The sequence below is a fragment of the Acinonyx jubatus genome, chromosome E1 (assembly GCF_027475565.1).
Source record: "Acinonyx jubatus isolate Ajub_Pintada_27869175 chromosome E1, VMU_Ajub_asm_v1.0, whole genome shotgun sequence".
Lineage (NCBI taxonomy): Eukaryota > Metazoa > Chordata > Mammalia > Carnivora > Felidae > Acinonyx > Acinonyx jubatus.
In genome coordinates this window covers 24,133,858-24,150,863 of record NC_069397.1, presented here as the reverse complement: position 1 = coordinate 24,150,863, position 17,006 = coordinate 24,133,858, and the positions used below count along the sequence as shown (strand labels likewise).

The 17,006-nt window shown below is 42.2% G+C and overlaps 1 protein-coding gene across 10 annotated transcripts in view; it reads left to right on the top strand.

Moving 5' to 3' along the window:
* The window catches only part of PIGW (phosphatidylinositol glycan anchor biosynthesis class W), a 367,667-nt gene that overhangs the window by 269,958 nt on the left and 80,703 nt on the right, over positions 1–17,006 (top strand). The window lies entirely within an intron of this gene.

Here is a 17,006-nt window from a genome sequence, read left to right as displayed (position 1 = left end):
AATGTGTCACATAAGTGTCTATATGTACAGTGTGTGTGGTGTATGTGTAGGTTATGTGTAGAGGAGGTGACATCTGTCTTCTGGATATGTGGTGTAGGTTTTGTGTGTGTGTTTTGTGTATGTGGAGTGTATTTGTGTGGTATATGAGAGGTGGTTTTTTTAGAAATTGTGCTGTATATGTGTTGAATGTGGTAATACTGTGGGAAGGTTATAACTGTGGGTGTGTGGGGCATGTGTGATCTGTGTTGGATATGTTTGTAGCATATGCATGGTGACTGTGTGGTGTATATATGGTGTGTGTAATGTATGTATGTGTACATGGTGTATGTGTAACGTAGGTGTGTATGAAGTATTAATGTGGCTAATGCGGTGTGCAAGGTGTGTGGTATGTGTAGGCTGTGCGTGTATGTATGCTATGTCTTGAGCATAACGTACTTGTGGTGGTTTGTGGTGTATATTTCATAAATGTTTGTGTTTGTGTGTTGTATGTTTGTGTATTGTGGTATGTGTGATATATGTGTGGTGTTTTTGTTTACTTTGTATGTTGTGTGGTTGCATGTTAGTTGAAAGATGGTTTCCCCAGAGTGCAGTTTGACAGAGTTGAGTATATGGTGGCACTTTCTGCCTAGTCCCCTCATAGGCTTTCAAACACTTCTAACTGAGGGACACAAGACGTTAGTTAAAAGGTGGTTTCCCCAGAGTGTCCTTTCACACAGTTGACTATATGGCACTGATCTTGTAGGCCCTGCATAGGTATCAAACAGTTCTCACTTATTGAAACATGTTAGTAGAGAGATGGTTTTTCCACAGTATTCTCTCACTGTGTCATGTATATGTCACTCTCCACATCGTTCCCCACATACATTTTCAAACACTTCTAACTTAGTGATTCAAGATGTTAATTGAAAGATTTGCCACTGTGTTGGTTCACAGAGTTGAGTATATGGCAGTTTCCAAGTAGGTCATTCATAGTTTTTCAAACTATTTTAACTATTTTAACAGACGTTAGGTGAAAATTGCTTTCTCCACAGTGTTTTTTCACAAAGTTGAGTATATGGCACTTTCTGCATAAGCTCCACATAGGTTTTCAAACACTTCTAACATAGTGAAACAAGATGTTAGTTGAAAGATGTTTTCTCCACAGTGTTTTTTCTGCATAGTTGAGAGTCTGGCACTTTCCCTGGTCTGTGCATAGCTCAGTGAAAAAGTGGTGACTTGAAAGATGTTTTGCTCAGAGTATTCTCTCACAGCGTTGACTATATATCACTTTCCACATCGTTCCCCACAAAGGTTTTCAAACACTTCTAAGTGATACAAGATGTTGGTTGAAAGATGGTTTCTGCAAAGTGCAGTTTGACAGAACTGAGTGTATGGTACTTACAGTATAGGCCCTGCATAGGTTTTCAATGAGTTCTCACTTGGTGAAACTGCATGATAGTTGGAAGATTGTTTCACCACAGCATTGTTTCACAAAGTGGAGTATATGCCACTATCCACCTGCATGTGTATACACCGCTGCATGTGTATTCAAACATTTCACACTGCATGAAAGCAGGTTTTAGGTAAAAGATTATTTCCCCCAGAGTGTTGTTTCACAGAGTTGAGAGTATATGGACCTTTCCACATAGGTCATGCATAGGTTTTCAAACATTTTAACTTTGTGAAACCAGATAGTAGGTGAAAGATTCTTTCTCCACTCTGTTCACTGAGTTGAGTATATGGCACATTCCGTGTAAACCACGCAATGGTCTTCAAACACTTCTAACTTAGTGAAACAAGATGTTAGTTGAAAAATGGTTTGTCCACGGTATTCTCACAGTGTCGAGTAAAGCTCACTTTCCACATCATTCCCTGCATAGGTTTTCAAACATTTCTAACAGTGATATAAGATGTTAGTTGAAAGTTGGTTTTCACAGTGTAGTTTGACAGATTTGAGTACTTGGCACTTTGGCCTAGGCTCCTTATAGCTTTTCAAAGACTTCTAATTTAGTAAAATAAGATGTTAGTTGAAAGTTGCTTTCCCCACAGTGTTTCATACAGTTGAGTATATGACGCATACCATGTAGGCCCTGCATAGGTTTTCAATAAGTTCTCATTTAATGAAATCAAGTGTTACTTGAAAGAATGTTTCACCAGTTTGTGTCAGAGAATGGAGCATAAGGCCCTAGTTTCCTAGGCCCCGCATGTGTATTCAAACATTTCTTAGTGAAAGGAGGTTTTAGGTGAAAGATGATTTCCCCACAGTGCTGTGTCAGAGTTGAGTATATGCCACTTTGCCTGTAGACCCGCCACAGGGTTTTCAATCAATTCTACCTTTCTGAAACCAGATGCCAGAAGAAAGACCATTTCACCACAGTATTGTTTCACAAAGTTGAGTCTAAGGCACTTTCCTCAGAGGGTCAGCATAGCTTTTCAAACAACTGCTAACAATATAACAAGGTGATAGATGAAAGACAATTTCCCCAGGGTTTCACAGAGTTGAGTATACTGCACTCTCTTAATAGGACCTACATGGGTTTTCAAACAGTTCTCAAAATGAAATCAGATGTTAGTTGAAAGAATTTTTCACCACCTTGTTTCACAGAGTGGAGTACATGGCACCCGCCTAGGCCCTGCATATGTATTCAAACATTTGTAACTTAGTGAAAGCAGGTTTTAGGTGAAACATGGTTTCCCCATAGTGTTGTTGCAAAAGTTGCATATATGGTACTTTCCATGTAGGTCATACATAGGTTTTCAAACTACTTCCACTTTGTGAAACCAGATGTTACTTGAAGGATACATTCTTCATATTGTTTTTTCACTGAAGTGAGTATCTGGTACCTTCCACCTACTCCCCGCATACGTTTTCACTTTTTAGTGAAACAAGAATTTACTTTAAAGGTTTGTCCACAGTATTTGCTCACAATGTGGAATATAAGTCACTGGTTCCCTGAATAGTTTTCGAAACACTTCTACCTTAGTGATTCAAGATGTTAATAGAAAGATGGTCTGTCCACAGTATTGTCTCATAGTGTTGAGTATGTCATTTTCCTCATTGTTCTCTGCATTAAGTTTTCAAACACTTCAAACGTAATGATAGAAGATGTCAGTTGAAAGATTGTTTCCCCAAAGTGCAGTTTGACACAGTTGAGTACATGTCACTTTCTGCATAGGCCCCACAGAGGTTTTCAAAGAGTTCTCAGTGAAACAAGATGTTAGTTGAAAGATGGATTCACCAGAGTTTTGTTTGACAGAATTGAGTATATGGCACTTTCTGCATAAGCCCTGCATGGGTTTTTTAAAAGCTCTAACTTAGTGAAAGGAGATGTTAGTTCAAAGATGATTTTCCCAATGTTTCATTGCGTATATGAGTTGAGTATATGGCTCTTTCCATGTAGGTCATGCAAAGGTTTTCAAACTCTTGTAACTTTGTGAAACCAGATGTTAGTTGAAAGATGGTTTCACCAGTTTTGTTTCACAGAATTAAGTATATTGCACTTCCCACATAAGACCCCCATAGGTTTTCAAACTCTTCAAACTTAGTGAAACAAGATGTTAGTTCAAAGTTGGTTCCTCCACAGTATTCTCTGAGTGTTCAGTATATGCCAATTTCCACATCATTCCCTCATAGGTTTTCAAACACATCTAACAGTGATAGAAGTGTTCGTTTAAGATGGTATCCACAAAGTGCAGTTTGACAGAGTTGAGTATAAGGCCCTTTCAGCATAGGCCTCGCAAATTTCTCTAACACCTGTAACTTAGGGAAATGAGTTGTCAGATGAAAGATGGTTACCCAACAGTGTTGTTACACAGTGCATACAAGTGAGTATATGGCACTTACCATGTAGATCCTGAATAGTTTTTCAGAGTTGCCACTTATTGAAACCAGATGTTAATTGAAGGATAGTTTCACCAGAGTGTTGTTTCACAGATTTGACTATATTGCACTTTCGGCATAGGCCCCACATAGCTTTTCAAACACTTCTAATTTAGTGATATATTAGTTGAAAAATCTTTTATCAACAGTATTCTCTCACAGTGTGGAGTATAAATCACCTTCCACATCATTTGCCACTTAGATTTTCAAACACTTCTACCTTAGCGATACAAGATGTTGGTTGAAAAATGATTTACGTAAAGTGCAGTTGACAGAATTGTGTACATGTCATTTTCAGCATAGAACCTGCATAGTTTTTCAAATACTTCTCACAGTGAAACGAGATGTTAGTTGAAAGCTGCTTTCCCCAGTGTTGTTTCACAGAGTTTAGTATATGGCACTTACCATGTATGCCCCACATAGTTTTTCAAACAGTTCTCAGTGAAATCAGATGTTAGTTGAAAGAGTGTTTCACCACAGTTTTGTTTGACAGAGTGGAGTATATGGAACTTTCTGTACTGGTCCTGTAAGTGGTTTCAAACACAAACAGAGTGAAGCCAGAATAGTGGTTGAAAGATTATTTCACTACATTGTTGATTCACAGAGTTGCGTATATTGCACTACCTTCCTAGGTTCTGCATCTGTATTCAAACACATAACTTAGTGAAACTAGATTTTAGGTGAATGATGGTTTCCCCAGAGTGTAGTTTCACAGGGTTGTATATATGGCATTTTCCTTGTAGGTCATGCATAGATTTTCAAACTATTTTAACTTTGTGAAACAAGATGTTGGGTGAAAGATGCTTTCTCCCCAGTGGCTTTTCAAAGAATTGAGTATATGGCACTTTCCACATAAGCCACGCATAGGTTTTCAAACACTTCTCACTTAGTGATAAAACATGTTAGTTGAAAGATGGTTTCTCCACAGTGTTGTTTCACAGATGTCACTATCTGGCACTTTCATGCCTATGTTCCGCATAGGTTTTCAAACACTTCTAAATTAGTGAAACAAGATGGTAGTTGAAAGATGGTTTCCTCAGTTTCCGCAGTTGTCAGTATGTGGCACTTTCCACACAGGACCCACATAGGCTTTCAAACACTTCTAACCTAGTGAAACAGAATGACAGTTGAAAGATGGTTTCTCCAGAGTATTCTTTTACACTTTCCTCATCATTTCTTGCAAAGGTTTTTAAACACTTTTAGTGAAGCAATATGTTAGTTGAATGGGTTTCCCACAGTGTTGTACCACAAATGTCAGTATCTGGCATTTTCCTCGTAGGAAACCTCTGGCTTAGCTTACCCACAAGCATTCTCCCTAGCCACTTGCACACACCCTGGGTTTGGGGAGGACCGCATCATTCTGAAAACAAATTGAGAACGGCCCAATGCAACACCTCTATCATCATCACAAAAACACCACCAAACCCCCAAGTTGAAAGAAGATGACATTCTTCTGACACACTCTGAATAGTTTCCATGCAAACTCATGGGGCTCAGGGGTGGCAATGGAGACACACACTGCCAGAGTTCTTTGTCACACATGGAGAAACTAGAGAATGAAGTACCCAGCGCTGTCTCCTACCAACCAGGTTGTATTCAGAATAAGAAAGGCCTGTGGGCTGAAGCCAAGGGAGCACTCTGAAGGATTACACCGGGGAGCCCTGTCAGCAGAAAGACTGCCTTCTTTCTTGAGCCAGGGATTTCTGACTTGGTCTATCCCCACCGCTTTTCCCATTAGTTGAAGGAAGCAGCAGCGCTTGAGCTGTAGCTATGGGGTTCTGAGGGATCTTGCTGAGGAATCTGCAACAAGGACTTCGTTCCCTAATTCCTGGCAAGAACTCTTCCAATGCTGACCCCCTATCAGTTCACACTGCCCATGTGCAAACTGCTTCTCACAATGAAGGCAACTCAATCATCCAGGTCAGAGAAGCAAGCTGGCTCCCTTTCAGCATCCATAGCATGGCAGGTCAAGCACCAAGCACCAAACACTCAAGGACTAAAGGCCTTCTTTCCTTTGGTAGAACAGAGCCTGATAGTTCTCACTGAGCACAAGAGCAGAGAGTTTGCGGGTACCCAAGGGGTGCCAGCTGAGTGTTTGATGGCTCTATGGCTCCTAAGGAAGTAAAAAGTAAATTGCCAGAAATACAGTAAGGGGGATGAAATGGGCACCACGTAGGCCAAATTTTCACATTTTCAGTGGGAATGGGGATCCACCTGGAACCTAGATGGCTTGCTTCATTTGCCCTTAGCCCAGAAGGACAGATCCCTGCCGAAATCTCTGGTCTCATCCCCTTCATCCTCTGCTCATCCCCTTCAAATACTCTGGGCCCCTTAATGGCCACAAACTTTTGAAACCCTATAAATTGACGAATGAACCCTGTGGCAAAACTTCTCCCCCAGGCAGGAGTGGAACAGGAGAGTCCCAGGTGGAAGGTAGAGGATAGAACTCTTGAGACACTGACTCTGAATTGATCGTGGGAAGTACCTTGTTTCTACATGAGATCAGAAATGTGTCATGGTGTATAAAGAAGGCTAGAGCTCTGCAGAACTTGGTGATTTCTATGGAGAAGGGAGTGTCCAGCACCAGCTCTTGGCAACTGGGCTGGCTATTGGAAGAAAAAGAAACACCAGAGGGCTTAGGCAAAAATGCCCTCTAGAATCTCCATCTGGGAGCCCTGTCAGCAACAGGCCTGCCTTCTTCCTTCAGAAGGACCTAGAGGGCCCTAGGACTTAGTCTGCTTTTCTTGCTTTTTCCATCATTGAGTCAAGTAAGCAGTGACAGTACTTTAACTGGGAGTTGCCCCCAGCTGTGACTCCAGGGTGTGGAGAGAGGCATTGATGCCCTCTTCCTGTAAAGGGTTCTTTCTCTGCTGGAGCCTACTGCTCCTGTGTGAACTGTCTGCTTTTCAGAAGGAAGGCAGCACAATCAGGCAGAGCAAGCAGGCCAGCTGGCTCCCTTCCCCCCACCACTTGCTACAAAAAACCATGCACCAAGCTCAGGGATAAGAGAGCTATTCTTCTTTGGGATATATGATGGGGATGTCTGTTACTGAGCATAGGACCAACTGGGAACCTGATGTCCATCCTTCAGTGCCTGAAGGCTGAGCTACTGCCAGCTCCATGCCACCTAAGCGTGAATGAAGATGCAGTGAGAAACACAGGAAGGGAGAGGGAATAGCTAGTGTCAGGACCAAAGGGCGTTCAATATTTCCATCCAATGGGAATGCGATCAATGTGGAATGGAGATGTTTATCTTCATTTCCCTGGGCCAAGCAAGGAAGCCAGCTCCCCACTAACACGCTTCACCTAGCCTCCCTACAAACAGCTCTCAACTGGGCCGAATCTGATGCCCTAGGGTTCTGGATATCCATGTAGTCCTAAAAACAAAAGGCCAGAGCCACTTGGGCTCTGCCTGTTGCACAGTCAGAAGGGTTTGTCCCTTTGAACATCTGCAAGTTGCAGATAGTACTCTGAAATACAAATTTTGTTGGACCCCAAGATGAACCTTGATGGATAATAAAAGCAATGTCATGAAACTGGATACTCTGAAGGCCACAGTTCTTCATGAAGGATGGGATCATGTTTAGAAGAACCTGACTAGCTCAATGTATTTGCAAGCTGGCTTGTTCAGGAGTCACAAGAACCTTTTGGTGGCTTTGGCTACAGGAGTGTTCAAAAGGATACCCGTTGGAGCCCTGTGAACAGGAGGCCCACCTTCTCTCTCAAGAAATAGAGGAGAATGTTGGCTTCTGGTGTGCTTCTGCCCATCGTATCCTTCAAGAGGGGCAGCAGGGTCTCTGAGATATGAAGAGTGTGCTTCCATGTGACAATCAAGAGATGGTAATGGGGCCTTGGTGCACTATTTATTCAAAGGGCATTTCATGTGCCAATCATGGCTTGGAGTGTGCTGCACAGTCACAGACTGTTCTTTTTAATGAGGGTAGCTCTATCCATTAGAGGCAGGGGTCCATGCGGTACCATGTGGCACGATATGGAACCTACCCAGCACCAAGGGCTCAGGAAGAGGGGGGCTAGCTGTCCTCTGGGATATCAGAATATGAGAAACCTGTGTTTTCTCAGAAAGGTTTCAAACTCACCTCTACACTGGGACCTGTGTAGTGTAGGGGACAGACACAGGGTCTCCTTGTATGAACTGAGACCAAGTTAAGGCAGAAATAGGAGAGGAATGACAACAAGGTGAGTCAAAGGTGTGCATTCAAATGGGCACAGGGGAAAACCAGGAAGGAGACCACGAACTTCCCTTCCCCTTGTCCCACACAAGAGGCAGGATCCACCCCCAACTTCTAGTTTAGCCTACCCACAAGCATTCTCCCTAAGTACCTGCACACATTCTGGGTTTTGGGAGGGCTACATCATTCTGAAACCAAATTCAGAAGGGTCCAATGCAATATCTTAATCACCATCAAAAGGACACCACCAGGGGTGCCTGGGTGGCTCAGTCAGTTGAGCATCCGACTTCAGCTCAGGTCATGATCTCACGGTCCATGGGTTTGAGCCTGGAGCCTGCTTAGGATTCTGTGTCTCCCTCTCTGCCTGCACCTCCTCCGCTTGCACTCTGTCTCTCTCTCTCTCTCTCAAAAATAAACATTAAAAAAAATTTTTTTAAAGGACACCACCAGAAGCCCAAGCTGAAACAAGAGGATAACACTGTAAGACACTGTCTCAAAAGAATTTCCATGCAAACCATCTTCATCAAAAGGACTAAAGGGTGACCATGGAGACACACACTTCCAGAGTTCTTCATCACACATGAGATTTAGAGAAACCTGAGAATGAAGTAACTAGGGCAGTATCTATCAACCAGGTTGTATCTGGAATAAGAAAAGTCTGTGGCTTTAGGCCAAGGGAGACCTCTGAAGGACTACATCTGGGAGCCCTGTCAACAAGAAGCCTGCATTCTTTCTTGAGGAGCCAGTGAGTTCTGGCTTTGTATATCCCTGCCTCTTTTCCCAACAGTTGTGGGAGGCAGCAGTGCTCGAGCTGGATCTATTGGGTTCTGATGGGTCTTTGTTCAGGAATCTGCAACAAGGACTTGGTTTCCAAATTCCTAGCAAGGACCCCCCTCCTGGTTCATACTGCCCATGGACACACTGCTCAGAATGAAGGCAACTCAATAATCCAGGTCAGGGAGGCAAGCTAGCTACCCTTAACCCTCCATAGCATGGCAGACCAAGCACCAAGCACCCTTTCTTTTTGTAGAACAGAGCCTAATAGCTCTCACTGAGCACTGGAGCAGAGTCAGAGTTTGTGGCCTCCCTAAGGGTGCCAGCTGAGTGAGTGATGGCTCCATGTTTCCTAAGTGTAAATGAGGAGACAGTCAAAAACACAAAAAAGGAGAGAGAATGGCTGCAGCCAGGACCAAATTGTGTTCAATATTTCCATATAATGGTAATGTGATCAATGTGGAAAGAGTTGTTTAACTTCATTTCTTCTAGCCCAAGCAAGGAGGCCTGCTCCCTTCTTATATGTCTGGCCCAGCCTCCACACAAATAGCTCTCAGCTGGAACCCTTCCAGTGCCCTAGGGTTCTGGATGCCCATGTGGTCCCGACATCAAAATACCAGGGCCCTTTTGGCTTCACCTCTCCCACAGTCACAAGGGCTGGTCCACATTGGGCAATTGCAAGCCAGAGGTAATATCCTGAAGGGCTGAGTTTCTATGAGACACATGACCAACTGTGATGAATAAAGCAATGTCATATATCTTGATACACTGAGGGCCAGAGTCCTTCATGAAGTATGAGATTGGATCATGTTTAGAAGAACCTAACACTATGTATTCACAAGCTGGCTTGCCCACAAATCACAAATCTTTTGTGTGCTTTGGCTACAGGAGTGTTCCAAAGGATGCCCTTTGAAGCCCTGTTGAGCAAAAGACCCACCTTCTCCCTTAAGAAATAGAGGGCAACCTTGGCTTCTGGTATGCTGCTCATCATATCAGTAGATAGGGGCAGCAGTGGTTCTGAGATATGAAGAATATGCTTCCATCTGATAATCAAGGGGTGAGAACAAGACCCAGGGGCAATGTTTATTCAGAAGGCTTCTTATGCACTGATGAGGTCATGGAGCATGCTGCACACCTACAGACTATCTCTTCTTACATAAGAGGGTATCATCATAAGGGGCAGGAGCTCCATGTGACTACCCATTCCCATGATACTCTTCCCTGATAAGCACTGAGGGCTCAGGGTCAGGAGGGCTAGGTTGTCTCCTGAGACATCAGACTCTGCGTAGGAGCAGAATGAGAGTATGTGGCCTACCCCAGGGTTTCACCTGAGTCAGTGACAATTCTATGGTTTCTATATGTGAAAAAAATATACATAGGAACACAGCAATGGGATGAAAATGTCTAAGAGGAGGAGGCCAAAACTCCACATTCCAAATAGGAAAAAGGCTAATCTGGAAAGGGAATGTCTTACTTCATTTCCCCTCAGCCTGTAGAGGAAGTCAGCTCTCTCCAGCAACCTCTGGTCCAGCATAGAATCATTCTCCACTGGTCCTCTTACAATGACAGGCTTCTGGGTGTCCATATACTTTTTCAGGAAGGAAATATATAACTTCACTTCTTACCCCAAACAGGATCCTGGCTCCCTCCACAGACCTCTGAACTAGCCTCCTTTGGGTACATTCTCCTTTGGGTACCTTCAAATGCCCTAGGTCCACAGAACTTATGTCCACCTGGTTCTGAAACTAAATTGAGAAAGGCCCAATGCCAAACCCATATCACAGTCACAAGGATACCACCAAACTCCCAAGTTGGAAACAGAGAATATTACTCTGAGACACTGTCTCTGTTTGGATTCCATGCAGAACATTGCCCAAAAAGACAATGGTGTGTAAAGGAAAACCACAGATGGCCAGAGTTCTTCCTTAGAGATGTTAATGGGAGAATGTTGAGAATGAAATATCCAGCACAATCTTCTGTGGTATGGCTGTATCACCAATACTAAAAGCCTGAGAGCTTAAGCAAAGGGAGCCTTTTACAAGCTCCACCTGGAAGCCCTGTCAGCAAGAGACCTGCATTCTTCCTGCAGTAGGAGCCTGAAATCCGTGGCTTTGTCTTTCCCACTTTTCCCATAATTGGATAGAAACAGCAGTGGTTGGGCTGTAGTTGGGTGCTCCTTGCTATTTCTCAGGTGTCTGGAACCAGAACCTGGTATTGTCTTCCTGGAAAGGGCTCTTCTTGCATCCATCAGCTCCTGGAGCATATTGCCCATGTGTGAAATATCTGCTAGTGAACAAGAGGGAATCTCAACCAGCCAGATGAATGAGGCAAACTGGCTCCCCTTCACCTTCCAGAGCACAACTGGCCAAGCACCATGTGCTCAGGGACTAATGGGCCATCTTCCCTTTGGATGTTTGACACTGGTTGCCCTCACTGACCACAGGACCAAAGTGGGAACTCCATGCCTCTTCCTGGGTGCTGGCTGAGTATGTGAGAGCTTCATGGCTCCTAAGTGTGAAGAAAGACCTAGTTAGAAAAAACAGCGATGGGAAGGAATGGCCCCAGGAAAGCCAATGTTCTACATTTCCAATGTAGAATCAATCTGGACAGATGTCTATTTCCACTCACCCCAAAAATGAGACCACCTCCCTTCCAAAACCTCTGGTTCACCCTACCCACTAACCTTCTAAGCTGGGCACCTTCACATGGAGTAGACCTCTGGGTGTCCATATTGGTCTGAAACAGAATTCAAAGAGAGTGCTGTGCGACACCTACCCGACAGTTACAAGGACGTCACCAGACTCCCCACTTCCAACAGGGCATATTCCTCAGAGAGCCCCTCTGGACCTTAGGGATAACTTCGTGTGAAAATTGAGCAAAGTGTAAAAACGGATACATGGAAGACCAGCGTTCTTTATGAGATGAGAATTGGAGAATGTTGAGAATTAAAGGACTCTGCTAGCAAACTGGCTGTCTCAAGCATTGCATGAAATATGCTTAATGCAAAGTGTAGTTTCAAGCAGTTGAGGACAAACTCTTTCTTAAGGTTTATACAGAGTGGTTAAGAATCTTTTTACTACATTCATCTAAAATGCTCATTGACAGCTGCTTTAAGCACACTATGGTTCAAGGTAGTTAAGATTAAGGCCTTTCTTGAACACCTTCATGGCTCAGTCAGTTAAGCATCTGACTCTTCATCTTGTTTCAGGTCATGATCTCAATATTCACGTGTTTGATTCCGTCATGAGGCTCTGTGTTGATGGCCTTGGGATCTGTGCTGATGGTGTGGAGTCTGCTTGGGATTCTCTCTTTCTTTTCCTGCCCCAGTTGTGCACTATTTTCTCTCTCTCTCTCTCTCTCTCTCTCTGTGTGTGTGTGTGTGTCTCCCCCCTCTCTGTCTCTCTCAATAAATAAACTTTAAAAAAGACAAGACATTTCTCTAATATTTATGGCGGATATTTAAGGAGAACCTTTTAAAAAAAGAATTATTTTTTGTTTTCATAATTATTTTTGAGAGGGAGAGGGAGAGTGCATGCATGCAAGTGGGAGAAAAGGTAAAGGGTAAAGACAGAGGAAGAGAGAATCCCAGGCAGGCTCCACATTGTCAGTGCAGGGTCTGACGTGGGACTCAAACCCACCAATTGATCAAGAACTGAGCTGACATCAAGAGTCAACTTACTGAGCCACCCAGGCACCCCAGGAGCACTTTTTACTAAATGGTAAGAGGCTCATGCAAGTGACATGAAAAACAGTATAGTTTTGGTCATTTTCTATTGCTAATATATAGTGTTTCAACAAAGATTCCTATGAGAGAAATGTGAGGGTTCATCAAGAATGTTTGAAGTACAGTGTAGTTTTAGGCAGATGAACAGAAGGTCTTTCCCTATTGCTGATCTAATGCAGTTTAAGAACATTTTATTCAGGATACATTTAGAAACCTCATTGAGAAAACAGGTATTACAGGTAGTTAAGAAACCACATGGGCATTCCCTAGTGCTTATCAAGATCTAACCACACTTCTTACTGAAAAATCTAAGAAGCTAACTCAAAGATGCTTTAAGCATAGTCTCTTGTCTTCAATTAAACACAAAAGCACTTCCTACAGCTAAAAAGACAGGGTTTAAACAAAAGTTCATAGATGTCCATTATAAATGACACAAAAGATGCATTAACCTCCATGTAGATTAGCTACTTCAGAGCAAGGGCATTTCCAGTGCTTCTACACCAGAATCGGAAGAGTTATGACTGTTTATATCCATAAATCTTTTGAACTGGGCTTGATGCAAAGCATAATAGGCAGAGAAGAAAATGGTGATCCCTTTATTGACAGAGTGTTTCAATAACAGCTCCTTGAGACTTATGTAAAAGACTACATGAAGAACACCTGAAGCACCAGGGAGTTTTAGGCAGTTAAGAACATGGTCATTTTTTACAGCTGAGAGTGTTTCAACAAGAAATCCTATGACATGTATGTGATGAGTGATGCTACCTGATGCTACCCGAGTGATGCTATAAGCACAACGGAGTTTCAGACACTTAGGTCCAAGACCCTTCCCTAGAGTTTACAGAGAGGTTAAGAACACTTCTAACTACATTTATCTGAAACGCTAATTGACATCTGCATTAAGCACAGTGCAATTTCAGGCTCGTATGATCACAGCCATTGGAACAATTTCTAAATGGTCCCTCAAACCCTTTAAACAGTGTAGTTTTAGGTCATTAAGCATAAAGCCCTTCCATTGTATGTATACAAAGAAGTTTAGGAAGACTTTCCACTACATGAACATAAAAGTTAATGGGATCCTCGGTAAACACACAGCTTTTTCAGGCAGTTAAGCACATAGGCATTTCTTCTTATACAGAATTGTGTAAGCACCCTCCTTACTGGAGAAATCTATGAAGCTCATTCAAAGATGCTTCAGGTACAGTGTTGTTTTCTGGCAATTAAGCACATGGCCTGTCTGTATTGCTACAATATTTTTTGGCACAGAAACAGGCACAGACTTGGAGAACGTGAGAAGACAGAGAAATTTATCCCAAATGAAAGAAGCAGAGATCTAAGTGAAACAGATATAAATAACACCCAAAGGAGAAAGAAAGAGAGAGATAAATTAAGAAAAAAGACTCTAAATTATAGAGAACAAACTACTGGTTACCAGAGTGGACAGGATGGAGAGACACGTTTAAGAATTGTTGGGTATTAAGTAGTGCACTTGTCATGATGAGCACTGAGTAGTATATATGGAATTGTTGAGTCAATCTATTGTATGCTTGAAACTAACATAACACTGTTTTAACTAAATGGAATTCAAGGAATAAGAAAATGAAAAAAACTTTAAAAGGTGAAATGAAAGTCACTTGAAGCACATTGTGGTTTTAGACAGTGAAGCACATGGCCATTCTTATTGCTAATATACACTGTTTCAACAATATTCCAATGCGATGTCTGTGAAAAGCTACATGTAAGACACTTTCAGCAGTGAGCTGAAAGCAGTGAGCTTTAGGCAATTAAGCAGTAGGCCCTTCCCTAGTTTGGATACATGAGAGCTAGGAGCACTTCCTCCTACACTGACCTAAAATGTTAACTGAATTTAAGCACACTGCAGATTCAAGGAGTAAAGGCCATGCCCATTCTCTAGTGCTTTACTATAAGCACATCTTTTCTGTGTCAGAGGCCTATGCAAGTCACTTCGAACACAACATTTACCTTTAGGAAGAAAAACCAGGCCAGTGCATTACCCTCTCGCAAATAATGAGCATTTAAACAAATGGTCCTATTCCATGTACATGAAAGCCCTTTGAAGAACACTGTACTTTTAAGTAGTTAAGCACTTGGCCATTTCCTGTTCCTCATATAGAATGTTTTGATGAGTTTATTTGCATAGACTGAAAGTCATTAGTCAGTCTTGAAACAGGGTAGTTTGAAGCCATTAAGTATAAGTGTTTCTACATAGAGACTTGAGAAGACTTGTCACTTCATGTATTTTAAAAAATATTTGGAGATTTTACTGAGGGTATGGCTGTTTCAGGCAATTAAGCATCTGTACACTTTCCTAGTGATCATTTAGAAGGATTTAAGCACACTTCTTACCAGATGAATCTAAGACGCTAATGCAAAGATGCCTTAACCACAATGGTGTTTGTGGCAATTAAGTGCATGGCCATTCCCTTTTGATAATAAAAACACTTTAAAAAAATACCCAGCTAGATGTACGTTAAAAGCCAAATGAAAGATGTCTTAAGCACAGCGTAGGTAGGCGGTCAAAGAGAAGTCCCTTCCATAGGGTTTATCCAAACAAGTGGAAGAACACTTGTAATTATATGTGTTTAAAAGGAATTTGAAATTCTCATTTGGAACACAGCTATCAGCAGTTCATCACTTGGGCATTCCCTAATGCTTAAACAGATGGGTGTAAGCCATCTGAATGTTTATGAGAAGGTAATTCACACTTTAAGGAAAGTGTTTTTCTGAGAGTTAAGAACATGGACATTCCCTCATGCAAATATTGAGGGTTTGAACAAAAGTCCCTACTAGATCTACACTGAAAGCTACGTGAATAATGCCACTGTACTTTTAGGCACCTAACGTTAGGCCATTTTCTGGTGCTTCTACACAAGGGTTTAAGAATACTTCTGACTACCTATCCCCAAGAAGCTTCCTAAAACCCTCTTGCAGCAAAGTGTACTTTTCAGCAGTAAAGCACAAGTGTCTACACAGAGAAGTGGTGAGGAAGGTGTCCCTTATATGTCTGTGAGGGACAAGAATATCACTTGAAGCACAGTAATGCTTTGGGCACTCAAACACAGGGGTTTTCCCGATGGCTAGTATAGAATACTTTTTTAAGTGTTTGTTTTAATTCCAGTTAATTAACATACAGTGTAATAATAGTTTCAGGTGTAGAATTCACTGGTTCCACCCTTGCACAAAACACTCTGTGCACATCACAAAGTGTACACTTTAGTCTCTATCTCCTCTATAACCCAATCCCCCTACCCATCTCCCCTCTGATAGCTATCAGTTTGTTCTCTATAGTTGAGTATGTTTCTTGGTTTGCCACTCTCATTTTTCCACCACGATCATTTGTTTTGTTTCTTATATTCCATATAGGAGTAAAATCATATGGTATAAACCCTTCGCTGACTTATTTTCCTTTGCATAATATTCTTGAGATCCATCCACATCATTGCAAAGGAAAATTTCATTCTCTTCTATGGCTGAGTGATATTCCATTGCATATATATACAACATCTCCAGCCATTCCTCAGCCAATAGAGTCCTTCCCATAATTGGGCTATTTTTCATCATGCTGCTAAGAACATCGGGGTGCCTCTATCCATTTGAATTGGCATTTTTGCATCCTTTGAGTAAATAACTCGTAGTGCATTTGATGGATCATAGGGTTGTTCTAAGCTTTAAAGGGTAATTCTTTAAATATAATTTATTGTCATATTGGTTTCCATACAACAATCAGTGCTCATCCCAAGTGCCTTCCTCCCTGCCTATCACCCACTTTCTCCTCTCCCACACACCCCCCCCCCACATCTACCCTTAGTTTGTTCTCAGTCCCTTAGAGTCTCTTATGGTTTTCCTCCCTCCCTCTCTTTAACTTTTTCTTTCCCCCTTTCCCCTCCCCCACAGTCTTCTGTTCAGTTCCTCATGATCCACATATGAGTGAAAACATATGGTTTCTGTCTTTCTCTGCCTGGCTTATTTCCCTTAGCATAATACCCTCTAGTTCCATCCACGTTGCTGCAAATGGCCCTATTTCATTCTTTCTCATTGCCAAATAGTATTCCATTGTATATGTAAACCATATCTTCTTTATCCATTTGTCAGTTGATGGAAATTTAAGCTCTTTTCATAAATTGGCTATTGTTGAAAGTGCTGCTACAAACTTTGGGGTACATGTGCCTCTATGCATTGGCACTCCTGTATCCCTTGGGGAAATTCCTGGCAGTGCTATTGCTGGGTCATAGCGTAGTTCTATTTTTAATTTTTTGAGGAACCTCCACACTGTTTTCCAGAGCGGCTGCACCAGTTTGCATTCCCACCAGTAGTGCAAGAAGGTTCCTGCCTTTACACATCCTCTCCAGCATCTATAATCTCCTGATTTGTTCTATTTAGCCACTCTGACCAGCAGGAGGTGATATCTCACTGTAGTTTTGATTCATATTTCCCTGAA